The sequence below is a fragment of the Taudactylus pleione genome, unplaced genomic scaffold (assembly GCF_031769625.1).
Source record: "Taudactylus pleione unplaced genomic scaffold, aTauple2 ptg000717l, whole genome shotgun sequence".
NCBI lineage: Eukaryota > Metazoa > Chordata > Amphibia > Anura > Myobatrachidae > Taudactylus > Taudactylus pleione.
Window position 1 is genome coordinate 1,329,857 of NW_028285119.1, and position 22,094 is coordinate 1,351,950.

Consider the following 22,094-nt stretch of genomic DNA (forward strand, 5'->3'; position numbering starts at 1 on the left):
ACGGCGCAGGGTGTCAGGGAACGGGAGCTGCTGGAGGGCTGCTATGGCGAGCACACAACGCGTCCTGCAGGATCCGCTCATTTTTATAAACCGAGTCCCTCACTGCCTGTAGCGCATAAATACGCGCTATAGCGCATATTTTGCAACCACTGATACCCCTGAAATGTAATTTGCAGCAGTTTTTGCTACCACTGTCCCTGCAAGTTACATGTAGTACATAGTAGGGACAATCATGAAAAAATTATCCCCGCTGTAATGTACAATGAAAGAAATGTACAGTGAAAAAAATTGTTCCGTGATTTTTAATATATTTGCCCCTAAATTAAGCAATATTTACATTACTTACTTTAATCATAAAAAATTATCAAATTATTATTTATTATTGTCACACAACCATATCTCTAATAGATGACAGGAAAGATAATGTTGTATTATGCCACACCACTGGGGGATATATAACAGTCATAATGGGGGAGATGTACTAAGCTTTGGAGAGTGATAAACTACCAGCCACTCAGCTCCTAACTGTCATGTTACAGGCCGTGTTTGAAAAATGACAGGAGCTAATTGCCTGGTAGTTTATCACTTTCCAGAGCTTAGTACATGCCGCCCAATGATTAACTTATTTCAGGTTTCCCGTAAGATCAGTAGATCTAGTGTAACCGTACTTTGATCTGTCCAAATAGTGAGGCCCATATTAGATGCTGTTTATAGCCAGTGCGAGGGAGTAGATTCTCCAAATCGTTTTTTGTCAGATGAAAATCAGTTGTTGGAGCAGGACATAGACGCTGCTTAGCAGTCCATCCTGATATGGATCCTACTGTAGTGGTTTTAAGTAAGATATTTGCGGATGGCAAAAGTTATCAGCAGCGATGGAGTTCTCGGGGATGACTCCCAGGTAAGCTGGCTCTCAATTTGGATGTATTTCTGTATGTGCCCTTATCATGAGGCCTTATAACAGATAATTACATGGCCCAGAGTGGGCACTGTTATCATGCAGAATAGGAAGGAACTGCAAGTATCAGAGTAGCCGTTTAGTGGCCTGGAGGCTTACCATGTACTTATAAATGCATGCAACAAATATCTCTGAACTTCTATTACTGTATAGTTTTCATGTATTGTTGCAGGTACAATTTAGTATGCTGGAGTATATCTAGGGGATACTCCCCTTTCTGTTTAGTATGACCCCCTCCCCTTCATGCACCTGAAGGGTATTGCCAAATTGATTTGAGCAGTTTCCATTTTATGTTTGATGTGCAGTCATGTAAGGTTAAGGATTCCAGTCAGGTCAATTTGTTTTGTTCTCCTTGCGGAGAACTTTTTCAAGATATTTTCCCATAGTGTCATGTCATTAGAAAATCACCCTCTCATACACATTATTTTAATGCATCTCGGGATCAACTGTATTTTTTTTTTTTATTGGAGTTTTTACGCAATTCCTAACAATTTACATGCATACAAGCCAAGCTTTCAGTTCTGAGCCTGCATGCCTGTAATCTGTGTAGAAGTGTTCCAGTAGTGAGAGCAGAACTACTCTACTGCATATCAAATCCTACTATTTTATGGGCTTGTTAGCCTTACCTATCATCATTAGTATTATTCTATATTTAATGCAGGTGACACCCAATTTTGTTATATTAATGTTAATTAACATTCCCCAAGGGAGTAGTCTATAACAATTCAGTCATTGACAGGTGGCAAAATCAGATTAAATACTGGAAGTGAACAAATCCTGGGGAGGTAACTACCGGAAGCTGTACAATTCATACAGGATGTTAGTGTATTTTGGTATATGTTCAGATATAGCTGCATATTGATAGAATAGTTAGCATGAGCAATTGACTCCACATTACATCCTGCATTATGTGTTCTTGAAGACTTAGGGGTCTATTTACTAAGCAGTTTTAGGAGACAGAGGCCCTGATTCAGAGCCGGACGCTCTGACAGAGCGCTCGCTCTGAATCAGGGCCGTCCTTGTTTTTCAGAGCGGCTTCCTGGCCGCTCGCATAGCTGTGGATGACCACCCACAGCTATAGCGAGCGGCCAGTCAAGACCATCGCGACTATCGGGCTTGCGACGAGACCCTTGTGGTAGGGTCTCGATGCCGCAAGCCCCAGAGTGCTTTCGGCTCTAACAGAGCCGAAAGCACTCCCACTGACATCACTAGTGATGTCAGTGGGGCCCGGCACCAGACGGTAGGCGTTCGCCTCCGTCTGGACAGCCACGCCCCCGGCCCGCTCACCAAAGGGGGCGTGCTGTCACTCAAAATTGACAGCACGCCCCCTTTGGTACAAGACCCGGAGCGACGGATTGCCCGTCACTATCTGGGTCTCGCGCATGCGCACTGGGCCACCATCGAAATCAGGCCCGGAGTGAAATGTGCTAAGGTGCCAGCCAATCAGCTACCAACTGTCATTTATCAAACACAGCCTGTGAGATGGCAGTTAGGAGCTGATTGGCTGGTACCTTATCACTTTTCACTCTGTCTCCTAACACTGCTTAGTAAATGGACCCCTTCATCTCAGCAGCCTTATCCTCGTGACTGCTGTATGAAAGTTGAAATAGCAGGATACTGTTTAGAGTGAAGGTGTGGTATGCATTACACTTTCAAGAGGCATGTCATCGAAAAGCACCAAATAAGCACAAGTAATTTTTCTTTATGTTCGTGATGGGCAGAAGTGGACCCTGTAAGTCTACACCTGTGGCCCCCAGCTCCTTACTGCTTTTTCAGATTTGTTTGTTACACTACACGAGCTTGTAACACTTGTTTAAAATGCCTGCTGATATGTTATTAAAGATAGGGGTTTATTTTATTTAATATGTTGTTTTAACTTCTTACTGAGCATAAGGTACTGTGAGGCCCCCTTTTACACTGACTTTTGTATGTGAACGTGCATCAACCCGGGATTTTTGTCGGTGTAAACGGATCAACCCGGTTCCAGTGACCCGGGGATCCGTCGTGGCTAGCTTGCAGGGTTGGGCACGGATCAGTCCCGTGTCATCCTGCAGTTTAAACGGCGCGATCCGGTGGTCGTGCCACATGCTACCCTATTGGCCGCTTCAGTGGCGCTTGGAGATGACATCCGGAAGACCCGCATCATTGCAGACCTGGATCCTTGTGTGAACGGTGCCGATCCGGGCATAACTCTGGTTGGCGCTGCAGTGGGAAAGGGGTCTGTCCCGGGTCTGATCTGGGTTGGAACTATGTTCCAAATACCGGGTCAGGCGCAGGACTTTGGTGTAAAATGAGAGCTGTCCTTGTGGCTCCTGAACTTAATTGGGTTGTTTATCACTGCATTATATGATGAAGGTTAAATCTGCAACTAATCATAAAATAGAATAAGCAAAATTATGTTCCTGTCCCATGGTACATATTTATTTGTAACAAAACAAATTAAAAATAGGTCTAGGTGGGTGTTTCAATATTGTTTTTGTTGCAGCAGCATTGACTCAGACTGCTATTTGTAAAGGCTCTTTATTTTTTATTATTGTCAATTCAGGGCATTCTTAGCACTTTTTCATTTAGTGGCAGTTATGCAAGTAAGGTGGTTCAGGCCGTGTGGTGTACCATTAACAATTTAGTGGTCTGTATGCCATGCACCTTACCACTGGCGCCATTAACTGCGCCGCCGGGTGAATCGCAGCACTCGCCGGTGAGATGAACCCCAAGTCGTGAGTGACTGGATCAGCCCAGCAGCTCCCTGAGTGCTGGGCATGACCCCAGAGTGATGAGAAATGGGGGTGTGGTGCATGTCCACGACCCTGTGACACCACTTGCACAAAAATATTTCACCACTGTTTAGTTGTATAATTTATTAACTGACTTGCTCCACTGTATATGGAATTCACCTCGATGGACAGCAGTTTTTGTGGCTAAATAAAAAGGTTCATGAAACAAAATTATAGTGTCTAGGTATATCAGGTTCCTCAGTCAGTCCCAATAGACACCATTTTGGACAAAAATGCTTCCTGGGCAACCCATTGCTGCAAAGAACAATTTTAATACTTCTTTCCAGGAGTCAATTTAGTATGGGGCATGGGTTAATAAAAAGTGGCGCTTTCTGACCAGTCTTGGCTTGATACCCCATTTTCCCTAACGGAATTAAAAGAGACCCTTAAGTCTACCCCTTCTGGCAAAAGCACAGGAACTGATGGCTTCACAGTTTTCTACTACAAAACCTTTGAGGAATTGTTGCTCCCCAAAATGCTTCAGGCCTTTAATGAGATTTCCACAGATAAATGTTTTTCAGCCCAGTCCTTAGAAGCACATATTGCAGTTATTCATAAAGTGGGTAAGGACCCTGCTCAGTGCCCCAGTTACTGCCCAATCTCACTCCTTAATGCAGACGTGAAACTATTTGCTAAATTACTTGTCAACAGACTTAAAACACTGCTCCTCATGCTCATTCACTCTGATCAGGTGGGTTTCGTACCAGGCCGAGAGGCTCGGGATACCACCACCAAGATCATCGACCTTATGCACTTGGCTTCCAGCAGCACTATCCCGATGGTGCTACTTTCCACCGATGCTAAGAAAGCCTTTGACAGGATTAATTGGCTTTTTATGCAGGGTTTATTGTCTCACTTGGGCCTGGGTCCTATTTGTTTTCAGAGGATAATGGCATTGTATCGATTCCCCACTGCTCGTATTAAGATTAACGGTTCTCTGTCGGAGCCAGTATTAACAATGGCACATGTCAGGGATGCCCCCTTTCCCCCCTCATTTTTTAATACTTTGTATGGACACTCTAGCCTTCACTATACGACGCAACCCTGACATCTCATGTTTTGTGGTTGAGAACAAAGAATATAAATTGGCGTTATTCGCTGATGATATATTGGTGATTTTATCAAACCCAGTCATCTCGATCCCCAACCTCATAGCTGAATTCAAGAGATTTGGCCTACTAGCATCAAATTTTAAGGTGAATTACTTGAAATCTGTGGCTGTCAATCTGTCAACACCCCCCACTCTGTTTCCATGCTGAAACAGTCATTTGGTTTTGCCTGGCATCTGTCTAGCTTAAAATACCTGAGGGTGGTCCTAAATTCTAATCTATCCCGTCTTTTCACGGATAATTTTCCCCTCTGCTTCAAAATTTTAGACTAGAACTTGGGGATTGGCGACGCAAAAACTTTTCATAGTTCGGAAGAATCAGTATAGTGAAAATGAATATTCTCCCGAGGGTACTCTATTTATTACAGGCTCTTCCTATTCATATACCAAAAAGTGGTTTCTTGACCTACATAGACTGGTGAGAGATTTTGTGTGGGGAGGACGGAGACCTCGTTTTAAACATGACATTCTGTTTCGTCAAAAACATTTAGGGGGGTTTCAACTCCCTCATTTTCCTTCATACTACGATGCTATCATGCTTGGTAGGATACTTGACTGGTTTAGATTAGAGGACAGCAAGCAGTGGGTTATCTTGGAAATTTTTTCCCTTCCAACTTCAATATCTATATATCCTTGGTTGTCCAAAGTTTCCATTATAACTCATCCCACCATTGGCCCTACATTGACAAGGTGGAATAAGTTACGGAGACAGCCTTGGCTCTCCTCCTTGTTCTCGCCTCTGTCCCCACTGTTTGAAAACCCTGACTTTCCCCCAGGTACATTAACAAATAGTTATAGAGTGTGGTTTCAGCTGGGAGTGACGCGTGTGGGCCAGCTGGTGGGAAGTACAGGTGAATTACCCTTTTGTGAATTACAAACAGCATGGTCCTTGCCAGACTCTGAGGTTTGGCGTTACCTACAGTTAAAACATTTTCCCGAGTGCAGAGACCTATGAGGGCTGGTGGCAGACCTTTGACCACATTTGAAGAAATGTGTCTGGCGCTTGCCCACCCAACGCACTTTATCTCCAAGGGCTATAAACTCTATATATATATATATATACTATATATGCGGGGGATTGGGAATGTGAATTGCAACTCCAATTAAATCTGAAGGAATGGCAGAAGGTTTTTGTTACTACCTTCTCATGTTCCGTCAGTTACTCCGTAATAGAAACCCAATTTAAGGTCCTGTCCCGTTGGTACCGGTGCCCTCTAATCCTGGCAAATATGTTCCCCAACATGTCTAATAGCTGTTGGAGATGTAGTCAAGAGAGAGGTTCTCCATTACATATATGGTGGGACTGCTCAATTATAAAACCCTTTTGGAAGAAAGTTTTCTCCATATGTGATATACTTTTAGGCGGAGGTACACCTACCGATCCCTCCTTTTGGTTATTGAACCTAGTTCCCGGTTCTATAGCGGCCTATAAAAAGTCTCTACTTAAGCATCTTAATAGTGACGCCAAGGCGGTGATCCCTGTTCACTGGAGATCTGTTACCCCACCTACCATCCATGAATGGTTTTTATAGATTAGACCTTTATACGGCCATGGACAATCTCCTATTGGGGATTGAAAGAAATGAAGAATTTTGTGTTGTGTGGGGCCCATGGGTAGACTTTAAGTCCTCTACGACCTTTGCTACGATGTGCAAATAATTATGGGACACCCCCACACATACTGTCCTAAATATACTTTACTATTTGGATAGTCTTTTTGTTTTTTTATTTTCAAATAAACTGTATGCTGCTAGTATTTTTATTATACGTGGTAATTGTTGCTATATTCCCTTCCCCCCCCTGCCTTTTCCTCTCCCTTCCTTCCCTCCCTTGTGATGTCTAATGCCCTATGTTTGGATTCTCCTATTTTGCTGAGTTATTTTTTATATTGTACTGCTATATCCATATATTTTTGTATGTATAAGAGGTTATTTTATTATTCGGTTTCTGGTGATCTGTATTGTGCTCCCTTTATGAGTGTATTTACCCTGTTCACTGGACTGCTTACTCTGCGAATATGTTGTTCTAAATATAATAAAATATATATTTGAAAAAAAAAAAGTGGCGCTTTGTTCAGGATATCAATCGGGGTCAATGTTTTTATCTAAAGAAGTGACAATGTCTGCTGTTAAATATTTTCTATTTAATACGCGACATATATGTGTGAGCATGTCCTTATAGCCATTTGTCCATTGTTACTTACTACTCCACTGCGGATGTAAAGTGCATGACGTTAGCCTTCAGAAGTGGATAGTAGAGATTGCCTATATGTTTAAGCATTACTCTTCCTAAATATGGGAGTAGTAAAGGGGTTGCAGGGATATTGCCGGCGGAGAAGATGCCGGCCGTCGATATACCGATGCCGGAATCCCACTGCCCGGCATAATGCAGACGCAGATATCCCGAATGAGATCAGGATACCGGCATTGGCATCCCGAACCGCCGGAATACTGAACGTTGTTGAAGCCGGATAATTGGCTGAGACAGAATTTGTTAAAATTGAAATCTGCACGACGCCATTTTGCGAATGGCCGCACAACGCCATTTTAGCAAAACCCACAATATCAGTACATACGGTGATGCTATTATTTAGCGTCGTGCGATTCCCACGCAATAGAACAATGTTAAAAATCCTCATGATATAAATACATAAATTTACTAAAACATATAATATGAACAACCCTGCAAAACACGTACCACGTTGTACCCCACAAATACGTAGTCGCACAATGCTAACTAGCGTCTTTCCTTAATATCCTTATACTTACAAATTGCACACTTACATAGGAAGGTTCCCCAGCATTAAGGTTAATAGCCAAGGTTATATTAATTATTAATTATGTAATAAAGCAACTGTATTTATGATCTCAGGTTTAGTACATGATAAACAGACCGTGTTTGGTGCCATTCTGAACCACTATTTATTTGCAGATTACCGGTTCCATCAGCAAGGAAATCGCAACATGTGTCTGGGAATTATGGATCATAGAGAGCTAGGCATTGAAATGTACTCTGGGCCTGATTCAGAGCCGCTCGTAAGCGGCCGCTCGTTCGTTCCGAGTGATGTTCGCACATCTGCGCATGCGTATGGGTTTTAGTACGCATGCACGAACCAGTCAGTGCGGTCAGAAATCGTGTGCTCGCAATATAGCGAATGCCTGCTATTTTGAGTGACAGAATGAGGCGTTTGTGGGTGGTAACAGGGGAATGTGCTTGAAAACGGGGAGTGGAGATCCGAACGCAGTCGTGCCAAACGGTCAAAACGGGCGTTTAATGGGTGTGCATAATTAACAAAGCAGCGTCATCGACCACCTCAGTTGGGTGTCTTTTAGCCTGAACTGCTCGCATGATTGCGGTAGGAAAATCCAACCACAAGAATAGCGAGCAGTTCATTCGCCTTTCAATGTACTCGATTAATCTAATAAATAGCGGCGATGACGTATGATGCGAGCGGCCAGGGGGCGTTTTTTACAATATAACGTCCGCATGTTTTATTAGCTCGTTCAGACATAGAGGCGTCAACAGACCGCAAAGAGCGAATGGTCAATTTAAATAGCCAGCCCGTTTTTCTGGACGAGCGAGCGCAAATAGCGTCCGGCTCTGAATCAGGCCCTCTGTTCATGTAATGTAATTAGCCAGTTTGGACTTGTTCTTCGTCGGGAAAATGGACACAAAGAAGCTGTTGGAGGCTGAACTATTACAATAAAAACTGACCTATGAACTGCATCTTAACAGAAGAACCAGGAAGAAGAACCAATGGGATTATGGCAACTTGTTCTATTGTATTGCCTATCTATGCAAGGGTTTATATGCAAGCACCCTGAATCTGCTAGTCAGTCATCTTTTCTTTGCTGTTGACAGAGGTTTCATAGTTGATGCTGGGAATCTGGATTCAGAGCGCATGCGTATGTATTCGACTGTACCTAGTGATTGTACAATCTGTTTGTGCTAATTGTATTTGGGTCACAGCGTGTAACTATCTGATTTTTGGTGAATAATATCTTTTTGTGCTTTGGAACCACAATCAAAGTCTGGAAAGCAATTATTTCTTGTGCGACTTATAACACTAAATAGCGACATTTAGAGTGTATAGATAGGTAGGAATCAATGATGCCCACGGCCAGGTAAGTATGCTCATGTCCACGGGGAAGGGGGGATCAGGTTTAGGCACCCCTGGGGTCAAATTAGGGTTAGGCACCCCCCCGGGAGTGTTAGGGTTAGGCTGCGGAGAGAGGGGGGGTTATGGTTATGCACCACTGAGGGATGGTTAGGGGGAGAGAGGGGAGGGTTAGGGTACTTCGCGATCTCCTCCTGTCGGGATTCCGTAGTAAAGATGTGTAGTCACTTGTTCTAGAAGAAGTAGCAAATTAACGCCAGAACCTCAGTGACTGGTAATATATTATTTAGGGGTCTATTTACTAAGTAGTGTTAGGAGACAGAGTGAAAAGTGATAAGTAAGTGACAAGGTGCCTGCCAATCAGCTCCCAACTGTCACTTTTCAAACACAGCCTGTGAGATGGCAGTTGGGAGCTGATTGGCTGGCACCTTATCACTTTTCACTCTGTCTCCTAAGTGATAAGGTGCCAGCCAATCAGCTCCCAACTGCCATCTCACAGGCTGTGTTTGAAAAGTGACAGTTGGGAGCCGATTAGCTGGCACCATGTCACTTATCACTTTTCACTCTGTCTCCTAACACTACTTAGTAAATAGACCCCTTAGTGTTGGGAGGAGAGAAGCCATAACTCCACTGTACTCCTCCCACCATTCAGTTGGGAATTGTAGCACCAGATACATTATCTCTGGGATTAGGGATAGGGGTACTGGAGGTTGTTAATTACTCTGGTATTGCGACTTCAACCGTTGCAAAGGAAATGTTATGTAGCAATGTGGGAGATGTCTGGGTCAGTGGAGAGGATTAACATTCTATCAGTGTTTAGATTAACTTGAATGTTAGTCTGTTTTGTTGATTTGGACTAAGGTGCTGCTGAGAGATGCGTTAAATTCTACAAAAAATATATATATAATTGTTTCAGTATCAGACTGGGAGTAAACTCTGAATCCTCTCTAAGGAGAGAGGTGTCAGGTGGCCTAAAGATTGTCTCACTAACAACACATTTATTCCTCCTGCCCCACGATCCCCCCCTCCGCAATGATACTGGGTATGGTAACACCTATATTTCCAACTCTTAAGGGAGGAATTCAATTGTTTTCTCATGCCCGATCGCCCGTGTCTAAAGTGACAGGATATCGCGAGGCGAGATTCAATTAGAATATCGTGCTGATCGCGTCCAATGAGGTTGGATTTAGCCACGTAAAATGGCTACACCCGACCAAAGTGCTGGGCGCCATCGCGAAAAGTGACGTTTGGGCACCCAAGCGTGTCACTTCACGTCCTTCAGCTGAAATGCTGGCGCAAGCAGCTGGTCGCGCCCGACAGGAGTAGCAATTGAATAGCTCTCTCGGGTGCATAGGTGGCTGCAAACAATTGAATTCTGTCCTAAGTAAGATTGAAAGAGTGCATTGATTTTCTAAAATGGAGGCATTGTGACCATACTTATGGGTACTGTACACATATAAGTTTAGAACTTGGCTTCTAATAGACCATGGAATGTACCTTCTGTTTCAATGAAATGTTTGTGTCCTATGATTATGGGAATGGCTCTTTATCAGACTTGCTTGAACGGATTATATGAGATGCTCTAGTGGGAAAACAAGCTGTTTCCGTGTATTCATTAGAGTACTCACCAAACCTTTTCCTTTTCCTGTCCCTTCCCAGTTACTCTGCATCTTTTCCATTTGTAGTGTTCTCTCTGGGCGCCTGTCTCTGTATACAATAATACGCACTCATATAGAGGTACTGTAGAGCCATACAATATAATGCATGGTATCTTCCTCTCTCTCATTATATCTCTTTCTCTCTCTCTCTCTCTCTCTCTCAATCAACTTATATGTAACATTTGTCAAGTACATTTATAAAATGATCGGTATAAGCTAGTTCGTTGCTATGGGTGAATTCTCCACTCTTTAGAAGGCTTGATACATTTCCCCCAAGGGGGCGATTGAATTCAGATCTTTGTGCATCTGTCACGTGTATTCTGGTGGCACATCGCTCAGAATTGAATTGGCCCCTATGAGGGATGTAGTTTAAATCCCGGCTGTCTGGATCCCGGCGGTCAGAATGTCGGCACCAGCACCCCGACCGTAAGTAGTGGGGTTAAAGGGAGGGTTAGGCTTAGGTACTAGGGGGATGGTTAGGGTTAGGCACTAGGGGGGAGGTTAGGTTTAGGCTGGTCCAGGGGGGAGGAGATTAGGTTTAGGCTGCAGGAGGGGAGGGCCAAAATGACGCAATCGTGTCACCACACCCCCAGTTCCGCCCACGAGCGCCGGCCACGCCTCCTGGAAGGGGCAGCCAGAATATCTGCATGTCTGGGTTAGGATACTTAGACAGGTGTCAGTATTCTAAACCTGTCGGCATGCCGGCATCGGGATTCTGACCTCTGGGCATCCCGGACCCAACCCCTTATGAGACTGCATGCAACCACCCTCACCATCACTTTTCAAGAAGATAATATGTTTATTTTATTTATTCTGGGAGGCCGTCTCTGTAAGATCTAGCACTATGGAAATAATATACTATGCCCATGCATGTTCTCTAAATAACTGAAGATAAAACAAGTTATTTGAGAAGACTGAAGTGTTCTGGGAGGATAGCCCCTTTTTATATGCCAGTTCTACCCAGGAATTCATGTATGCTCCCTGACTTGTTCGCAACTCAGAATATATTATTTAAATATAGGCACAGCTGTCATAATTGATGTTGGCTTAAAAATGTCCTTTATAATTTCATGTATTTCTTAAATGAACCACCTCTGGAGAACTTTATTGAAAATTAATAGTTTATTGCTTACTGTATTATTATTACTATTATTATTAAGTTTAAACAGATATCCGCAGTGCTTTAAGCATTTTTGCCTACTTTTGAAAAAGCATTTCAGGAAGATTGTGAAAGCAGCACCTATAAGCATGTGTTCAAGTAAACGTGTACTGCTACATCTGAGAGACTAAAGGGGGGTATCCATTAGGCGATTTTAACAAGCGATTGCACGATAACGACGTCGTTATCGTGCAATCACTTGTAAATCGCGCATGCATTGGGCATGTTTTGGTCAGAAGCGACACCCGACATCGCCCATACATGCTGGTCGACCTGACGATCTTGCCAGGTTCAGCATGTACAGGGATGATGGATGTGCCTGGACTGAACAAGTGAACGTTCAGTCTAGGCACATCACTAGATATACAAACGAGAGCACGACTGGAATGTCGTAATCGTGCTCTCGTTTGTATATCTATTAGTGGATACCCTCCTTTATGCTGCCCATCCACTAGACGATTAAGTTGAGCGATTGAACAATAACGATCGTTCAATCGTTTGCAAATCGTTTGCAAAAATGTCTAAAACGACCAGCGATGCGCGTGCCTGCTGGTCGTTTAGACATCTATTATCTTTCCAACATGCTGGTCAACCTGACGAAAACGTCAGGTTCAGCATGTTGCCAGATGATTGATGAGCCTGCACTGAACAACTGCTCGTTCAGTGTAGGCTTATCACAGACATAGAAACGACTGCACAATTACAATGTCGTAATCGTGCTGTCGTTTCTATGGTCTGCTAGTGGATGGGTAGCATTAAGGTGCATACACACAGTCAGATTTGTCAGATGAACGACTGAACTATTTGCAAACGATTGAACGATTTTTGACTGCATTAAAATGAATGGAAATCGTCCAAAACTGACTGCAAACACAGCAGATGTCAGATATCGTTATCTGACAAATTGGAACGCGCATCATTCATCGTTCAGATATGTCAGATTTTCCTTCAGATATGAACGATTTTTGAAATAGTTATCGTTCAGATCAGAAGAAAAATCTGACCGTGTGTATGCACCATTACATCCACATGTAAATGAGCCCCAAATCAGTTAGTAAGATCTACTTGTTGATAAAAACACAGATACTTTTCAGAAAATGTACACACCTATAAAATATATCTGCAGATGACCCGCTGGAAACCTTGGTTCAGGTCCCTGCGTCAATTGCTCGTTACCTTGGACAAGTGTCCATATGTGTGTCAGGTACTAAATAATTGGTTCTAGACTCGCTTGGGTCTAGACTCGGTTCCGGAATCTGACTGTATAACCCTCTGTTACACCGATTTTAAAACTGTAAAATGCACACTGCCCATTCCTGACTGCACCCTATTAGATGACTTTCTAGCTTGGCGTGCTTGACCTGTAATTGAGAGCTTTGGTTTAATTGGAAACATGATACAGATTTGAAGAAAATAGATTTTTTTTAAAGATCGATTTGACAGATGCTCGCCAGTTAACAAAAATAAATTTTACATGATGACATTGCTTTGGATACAATTCGCTTTCGTATGGTAGTCACAATTATCTATTGTAAACTAGGGTTTGGATGTCAGCATAGCTTTTTCAGCAGATTTGAACCCTAACTTAACCCTATCACTGAATGGACTGTCACCATAGTGCCTGTCGTCAGGGCCGCCATCAGGGGGGGTCTGCCGGGCCTGGAGTCCCCGGCCTGCAGAGAGCGGGGGCCCGGTGACAGCAGAGCAGGAGATATGAATCGGACTTCGGCAGCTTGGGAGAAAACACGCCGTAGACAGTATTTGAAATATGGCACCATCCGCGAGCCATTACAGCTCGTGGATCGGCAGCCTATCAGGAGTGGCCGCTCCCGATGGGCTGCTGGTACACGAGCTGTGATTGGCTCGCGGCCAACACCATATTTGAAACACCGCCGACAGCGCTGTTTCTCCCCAGCTGCCATTTGTATATCTGCATCGGTGTCTCCCGGGCCCGCTGAAGAAACAAGGTACTACTCGGAGTCCCTGCCCTATGCCTATTTTGTCAGTACCGGGCCCCACGAGTTCTGATGGCAGCCCTGCCTGTCGTTCACAATGATGGCTTTTTTTATTGCATACATTAAATTAGACACTGCATTTCCTCCCATGCTATCGAAGTGCATTGTACACATGGCAAAATATCATTGCCCAATCTGAGGCACAATTTGATGATTATATGCTTAGGACCTTTCTCTTCCCTCCTACCTGTATGCTGGAAATTCCCTTTTACTTTTGCCCATTTTTACACTGGCCAACTATTATGGTTTTATTATTAGTATTTAGTTTTTATGGGTATTTGGCAGGAGAATACCTGGCACTGTGAGCAGAATTTTGATGTTTTTGTCTCCAAGCAATGTAGTTACTATTTGTTGGGTTTTAGGGCTTGTACAGTAGTGTGTGTGTGCTATGACACTGGGCTTAGTAAAGTAAACCAGTATAGCTAACTGAGCCCCAAGGAGATGTACATCAGCAAACCTGTGAAAATAGTATCTCTAAGCTAGTGTACTGTTTAGTAGGCTGTAAAATGAATAAGGATGAACAAAAAGAGCCAAATGTAATGACCAGAATAATGGAAAATTACAGGCCAGAAATTCACATTGTAGTTCCTGCTCATATTCGCGTCACCTGGTTTTGAGGAGCTAGAATCGCTAGAAGTTGTTATGGATATGGCGGCAATTGTGCTATGCGGTGCGAATAACAACTGTCGGCAAACGGTGAAAATCTAGAAGTGATTCGAGAGAGAAGTAGAGGTTATCAAATATATTTTCATTTGAATCAACAAAATAAAATTACAATGTCTCATGTTTAAAAACAGTTAACTATAGTAAAAGAATTTTGGACAATGTGCTCAAAAGAAGAAAATTATTGATTTAAAAACAAGCTGTGCATCCTCCATATTGCTATAATAAATTAATTTGGGTGACTGATGGTTGTTTTGGTTCTCACCTGCTTATGGCAACCTGAACAAAATAATATCAGCATTTTTGGTTGTTGGTAAGAGAGAGTACAAGTTACGTTGCCACCAGCATAATGTAGCTGGAATGTTTGATTCTTTAATTAATATAAGGAGTATGTATTAGTATTTAGAACAAGCTGTACATATTGATAGGCTGATTAATATGTAAATGTATCATATTGTCTGTGGTGAACAATGCATATTTTCCACTTGGTTCTATATATGTTGATGTAAAATTATATATATATATATATATATATATATATATATATATAGGTGTACTGTTCAGCGACTATCAGTTTCTAGTAAATCAATTAATAGACATACTGTGTTAAAACAATAAGTTAATACCTTGGTTTAAACAAAGTGTTTTCAAAGTGCAAGTGCATTCATGAAGTAAATCAATATATGAGGTAGTGGTAGATAAAGACATAAATAGTTTATAAATATAAAAAAAATATTTTAATTATATGATGAGGTGATCTAAAAAATGGTACACTCAAAGCAAGTGTAAGCGCATATAGGAGAATGAACAAACCAAGGTAGGAGGGATGGGGGAGGAGGGGAAAAAAGGGGTAGTTTTGACCAATGGGGAAATAATAGGATAAACTATTAAAATCAGGAGTTCACAAAGTACAATAACATGTAGAATAATGCTCAGTGTTGACGTTTACATAGGAACAATAAATATATAAAAAGTACATAAAAATGAATATGCATATAAAATCGATCAGCAATAAAAGAGAGTTCTTGTCTGTATCAGCATATAGTTCATGAGGTAAGAGGGAAACACTACCCAACGCGTTTCGTCTGAGACTTCTTCAAAAAGGTGCATGGTCTGTGCCTTTCACATGCACTGTCTCGCACGCAGCAACAGTCAAACATCCAGACATCGTCCCAAGAATTGTGTTGGCGGCCCTGTAGAATATTCTCTTGTTACTGTATTATGGATGTATTTTACCTCCATGGTTCATATCTGAAAATATTAGTTTGGGTATTTTAAGGTGTCTTAATCTATTCAACATAGGCCCGTATTCAATATTGGGGCGAAAAGTCCGTGCTGGACTTTTCGCACCACATCGGAGGTTTTGCCGGGATAAAGTATCGGGCGCGAAAATAGGTAACTTTTGGGAAATCATCCAGGGACCCCCCTAATGATGTCCTGACATGGGGGATCACTATGGGTACCCTTTTTTAAATAGTTGCGGCAGGTATTTTTTTTTTTTCTGCCTGGGAAGAAGGGGTGAAGAAGAGCGCTTAGGTTTTTTTTTTTTTACAAAAATAAACTAGGTGCATCAAATTTGGGGTACATAAAATTGGGTGCAAGCCTATTTTTAAGTCCCTAACGTCCATTTTTAAAATTCTTCAAAAATGCACCTGCCCCTACCACCTGCATTCTTTAAAATACCTGCTGCATACTTGGGAACCCCTCCTGAATTAATTTCGTTAGGTTAAAACTTTGTTCCCCATTTTTTTTTTTTTTTACCCCAAAATTGAACTTATATTGTTGGGGTGTCACTATTTTTTTTTTTTTTTTTTACACAGATCATTTTTAGGTGCCATTCCCAGGGGTGCAGGCTATTTTCTTTCTTTTCCTGCACCCTTAAACCCCAATTCTGCACTTTTTTTCGCCTGCTAAAGGCTGCCAAAAAATTATCCCTGTTTTTTTAAATTGACTTTTCGCACCGGCAAAAAGTCAATGTAATTGAATACGGGGATAATGACAATAGGCGAAAATAACGGGTTTTCGTCTAAATTGAATATGGCCCATAATCTCCTTGCAAGTAAAATACTGAAATGCTACCTAATTGTTGCACCTTTCATGATACCACATGCCCTCCAACATGACCCCTTTCATCAGGTACAAAGTGGTTTGGTCCAGGACTTCCCACTTAATTTATGATTGCAGTCACCTGTGTTTAAACACAGTGCTCATCAACTAGTTTAGCACAGGTGGCTGCAATCATAAATTAGGTGGGAAGTCCAGGACCAGAGCATTTTGTACCTGATGGAAGAGGTCATGTTGGAGGGTCTGAAACCATTGGATTAATAATATAGCCTCTTGTGAGACTAAAATGAAGTGAGTTGTACAGTTGGGGAAATGCCTACCAGGCATCTTTTGTACCAGTTACTGATTATAACTAGCACAAAACAGGAATGTAGGAATGTGAATGAGATGTTTCTGAAATTGTAGGAAGTGAGAATTCTGATCTGCTGTGTAAATTGGATTATGCCATTCTGTGTCTCTGAGAATCTCATTCTTCAGTTACTTTGAGTCCAGTATAATGGATACAGCTATATGAAGAAGCAGGACTATTGGATGAGGTATTGCATGTTACTGGTAAGTTAGGGTTCACCTTTTTGAAAAAGAAAACTGCGATATGTTACTATGCATTTTCTTTTAGTACATTATAGCTATACCTGGTATAATTTTGTTGTTCTAGCATGGTCATTTGTATGCTATTCCAACTATTACTGGTTATCTATATGAGAGTTTAATACTGCAAAATATCTTATTCCAAGTTATGGATTGGGATGAATGCCAAGTAAGCAGAAGTATTTATTTTAGCATGTTATATTACTTGTGCACATTAGTATTGTGTATTGGCCTTCCTTTATTCTAAGGCAACTGTTATTTTTGCATATTTTTCTGCACAATATACATTTTATTGTACAAGGAATTTATTTGTAATCTATTATTTACAGAACTTGCATTGCTGTAGTGCTGTTTGTCATGCTGTGTTAGTTTATGAATGTCGTTATGGTATTGCAAGTATTTACGTCTGAATTAGATAATTCTTTCAAAGTTACTTACTTGAGGATCAGTGTTTTGTTTTTATGGGTTTTAAATTTTATGAAATTAAAATGGAAATGTGATATTGGTATATGGGGTACAAAGCTTTATAAACCTATATATATATATATATCCTTAAACTGAGGAACAAAGACAAATACAATCTAGAATTAATGACATAACAGAATGAACCATTACTAAACTCAGCTATTACTTTTTAAAACAAAGGTAAATCATTTAATGCAAATGCTCCTAGTTAGCTGTCACAGAGTAATTGTGTAATGCTCAGTCATCAGAACAGATAACAAAAAAGCCATCTGTGTTCACTTGTGCAGTACACGTAGCAGCTGTAAGTACAATAATCTGCTTACATAAAGTTCATTTCACTTAAGCTTCCATTATACAATGTAGATGTGTGTTTTGCCCAGGTCACCATCCATTACAACCACTGTACTTTAAATTTTTGCATCTAATTTGATATGGCCCTAAATGTAAAGTTTTCGCATGTGCAAACTTTTCGCACCCTTCACCCGAATGTGTCAATTTTCGCCACTATCATGTATGCAGGTTTTCGGGCAATCTTATTACAAAAGACGAGATGCGGCATCGCCCGAAAAAAATACTGGACGAAAAGTGCACCTGAAATTGGGAAAATGTGCCTGTATCCCAAAAAGGCTAAACTAACATAGAATAATAGTTTAGAAGTGTATTATTGGGCAAAATCAAAGTGTTTGGGGTTTTTAAATTGTGTCAAAAGCAGGGGCGTTTCAAGAGAGGGAGGGGCATGTGTAGTCTCCGTTCCGGGCCTTCTCCTCCCAGGCCGGTAGCCGGCAGCGCACTAAGCGCAGCGCCGCACTGATGTACACTCTGGGCACCAGTGTGTGCCCAGAGTGTATAGCGCATGTGCAGGTCACTGGGAAAATGGCCATGGCTGCCATTATCCCTGTGTTTTCCATACTGCGCAAGCGCAAAACGCTGGGAAAATTACTACGACAGGCATTTTCCAGGCGTTTTTTACAGTGCTGATCACAGGTGCCGACGTGGGACTCCGGAGTGGTAAATATAATATGGATGCAGGGTGTGCGGTGCACCGAACACCCTGCACCCATTAAATACGCCCCTGGTCAAAAGGCTGTAATATGCATTTATCCAAAACAGTCGAAAAATTATAAAAAGCAAGTTTTGTGGCCATAATAAATGCTGCAGTTAAATTAAGGGTACATAACAATGGGTGCAACTATATTTTTGTGTAATTTTAGGGTACTTTACACCTGCTGCAGCCACCTGCAATCCCCAAAACACTTGTCCCATCTATACAGCCCCCCAAATTACCTACCACACTACTTTAAACCCATTTTCCAACACTTTTTACATTTTGACCCCAAAAATTACATGTCATTATTAGGGGGAATTAAGTTTATTATTAGGGGGAATTAAGTAAAATAAAAATGTATCTTTCCCTAATTAGTCATTAGGGGGGTGTCCAAGGGGTTCTGAACCAAGTCATGACATTGTTAGCCCAAATTAGGGGTTTTGTATATTTTTTCACCTACTCTGAGAGGTGAGAGTTTTCAAAAGGCGAAAAACTCACACTTCGCCTTTTAATTCGCTCACTTCGCCTTCATGTGCACAACCGAGATGCATGCAATTCAATTAGAAGTGCATATTAGCAGTGGTGTGCGAATTTTGGCCAAAACGTGAACAGCGAAAGTAGTAAGAAAAAAATGGGAAGACCTTCCTGGATCCCAAAAAAGTGAAAACTTCATTAGCAGAATCATGTAGAAGACTGTTAGTGGCCATAAGGAAAGTAGCGTTCCCGCTAGGCTGTTTTAGCAGGGCGCGGCGCCCTGCCCTCTTTCTGGAAGGCAAAAAGCGCCCTGCCCTCCAGAAGGAGGGCAAAAAGCGCCCTGCCCTCCAGGAGGAGGGCAAAAAACGCCCTGCCCTAACAGCCTGCGGGAGCCGTCTTCACCCGCGGGTCGCAGTGTCCCGCGGGTGAAGAAATGTGCGGTGACCTGGTCACCGCCGGAGAATAGACGCCGGGCGCATGCGCCCGGCATCTATTCTCCCTGTCTGCAGGGCTTGGGGGCTGCCCGGCGTGTCCGTAAGTGCCGGGCACGACCCCAAGAGTGACGAAAAGGGGACGCGTCTTATAGACACGCCCCCTTTTTGATGACCACGCCCCCTTCTCGGTCGCGCACGAACTTGCCCTCTCTAGCTCCGGCGCCCTGCCTCGCGCCGGAGCTAGAGTGAACACTAGGAAGGTACGGTATGCTTTTAAAAGGTATCAAATGGCTGATATGTGCATTTTTTTTAAAAAAGCTAAATTTAAAAAGCTGCAGTATTTTTTGTTTAATTACAAAGAAATTTAAACAGAAAATGCAAAAACAGTATAATGAAAAGATGCTTTTGGGGTAATTTGAGAAAAAAATTAAATAAAATGTAAAAAAGTGATAGAAAGCATTTTGTTGAAATAAATACTTTCATTATAAATGTACTGTGTATTTAGCTAAAAAAAGCTTCTTTTGGGGTAATTTGAGGCCATTTATATTTTTTCACCCCAAAATGACATGTTATTGGCCCAATTAAGCTAATTGAAAAATTCCAAATACCTATTTTAATAATATGGGGGAGGGGAGGTTCTGAAGCAAGTCCGGACATTTTTCCCGTATATACAGATTTTCCCTACCTTTTTCACATGCTCAGGGGAGTGCGGACAAAACCAGTTAATTTTCTCTGAAAAATAAATGCGAGTTTGGAATTGAATTGCAAATTTAATTTGCAAGGCAAATTTGCAGTGATTTCACCTTGTGGGACAAAACTCGCACCTAATTGAATTCCCCCCTTAGATGCGCAGAATTTGCATGTGCGAAAAGCTGCGGCTAATAGGATGGCGCCATGCACATTTTTGGTGAAAAGTTGGCTCGATTGTTAACCTTTCGCCAAAACGTGGCTTTTCGCAGCTAATTGGATATGGCCCTTAATCTTTCTATTTTCTTCTATTTATACACTTTCATCAAATAAGAATGGAAACACTCAAAACTGAATTTTCAAAATAAGCCGTTATTAAAAAGAAAACGAATAAAACATCCCATCTAAACTTCCGGAAATGGTTTTAATGAGAATAATCTACACCAACGCAAATGTAATGAAGAAGAAAAAGTGTTCTTTATTGATTGATACTACATATGGACCAGATGTCCGTTTCAGTCAAGGGACTTTGACCAGGCCTCCACCCAGAGGCGGATCCAGGAAAAAATGACAAGGGGGCAGTGGCGTAGCTAGGGTATTTAGAGCCCAGGACAAGATGAAAAAGTGAGCATCCCCCCAAGTATATGCGTGCACTAAAGGCGCGTGCTTCAAAAATGGGCGTGGCCACATGCAGGAAGGGATGTGGCCACATTCTGCAAGGGGCGTGGTCAATGAAAAGTGGGGGCGTGTCAACATGACATACCACCTTTTCTCATCACTCTGGAAGCCTTCATTTCACCTTAATGCCCCCAGTAGTAGTGCCCCTTATGCAATGTCCCCAGTAATAGTGCTCCTTATGCAATGTCCCTAGTAATAGTGCTCCTTATGCATTATCCCCAGTAGCAGTGCCCCTTATGCAATGCTCCCTGTAGTTATGCCTCTTATACAATGTCCCTAGTAATAGTGCTCCTTATGCAATGTCCCTAGTAATAGTGCTCCTTATGCAATGCTCCCTGTAGTAGTGCCTCTTAGGCAATGCCCCCTATAGTAGAGCCTCTTATGCAGTGCCCCCAGTAGTAGTACACATTATGCAATGCCCCCTTATGCAATGCCCCTTATACAGTGCGCCCAGTAGTGCCCCTTATACAGTGCCCCGATTACACAGAGATACGTACAGCACAAAACACAATACTTACCCGAATCCCCACTCCTGCGCGCGCCGCAGTCCACTCTCGCTCGGCACTATGGGAGAGACGGCATGTCGTATCTCCCTTCACTCACTGTGGGAGCCGGAAGACTGAGCTCATGAGTGAGCTCCAGCCCTGGTGCAGCAGCCAATGAGAGTCTGTTTGACTCTCATTGGTTGCTAAAACAAAAGCACCGCTGCCAACTGGTAGTACACTCACTGTCAGTGAGTGTACTACCCGGCGCCGATGGCGATGTGTTTGTTTTACTGTGTAGTGCAGACCTATGAATACCTAATGATCTCTATACCCAAATGTCCCTATTTAGCGTTGTAAGTCGCACAAGAAATAATTGCTTTCCAGACTTGGATTGTGGTTCCAAATCACAAAAAGATATTATTCACATAAAAGCATATAGTTACACGCTGTGATCTAAATACAATTAGCGCAAACAGATTATACAATCACAAGGTAGAATCGATACCTACGCAGGCGCTGTGGATCCAGATTTCCGGCATCAAAAGTGAAGCCTCTGTCAAAAGAAAGAACAAGCTGATTGAGTACTGGAAATAGAGCGTCCGTATATGTACCCTTACAGAGAGTGGCAATACAATGTAAACGAGTTGGCATTATCCCATTGGTTCTTCCTATTGGTTCTCCTGTAACGATGCAGTTCATAGACCAGTTTGTACAGTATAGGTTCA

At 42.2% G+C, this 22,094-nt stretch overlaps 1 protein-coding gene across 6 annotated transcripts in view; it reads left to right on the top strand.

The window, feature by feature from the left end:
• RIPOR1 (RHO family interacting cell polarization regulator 1) overlaps positions 1–22,094 on the top strand; it is a 238,548-nt gene that overhangs the window by 70,244 nt on the left and 146,210 nt on the right. Inside the window, exons 1-2 of one of the 6 annotated variants that reach the window (XM_088456783.1) lie at positions 16,766–16,804; positions 16,919–17,065. The exons of 4 other annotated variants lie outside the window; for them this stretch is intronic. The gene's annotated coding sequence lies outside the window, so the exon portion shown is untranslated. Of the gene's footprint in view, positions 1–16,732; positions 16,805–16,918; positions 17,066–22,094 lie in introns of those variants that run through there. One more of the 6 variants, XM_088456782.1, reaches the window with a different exon arrangement.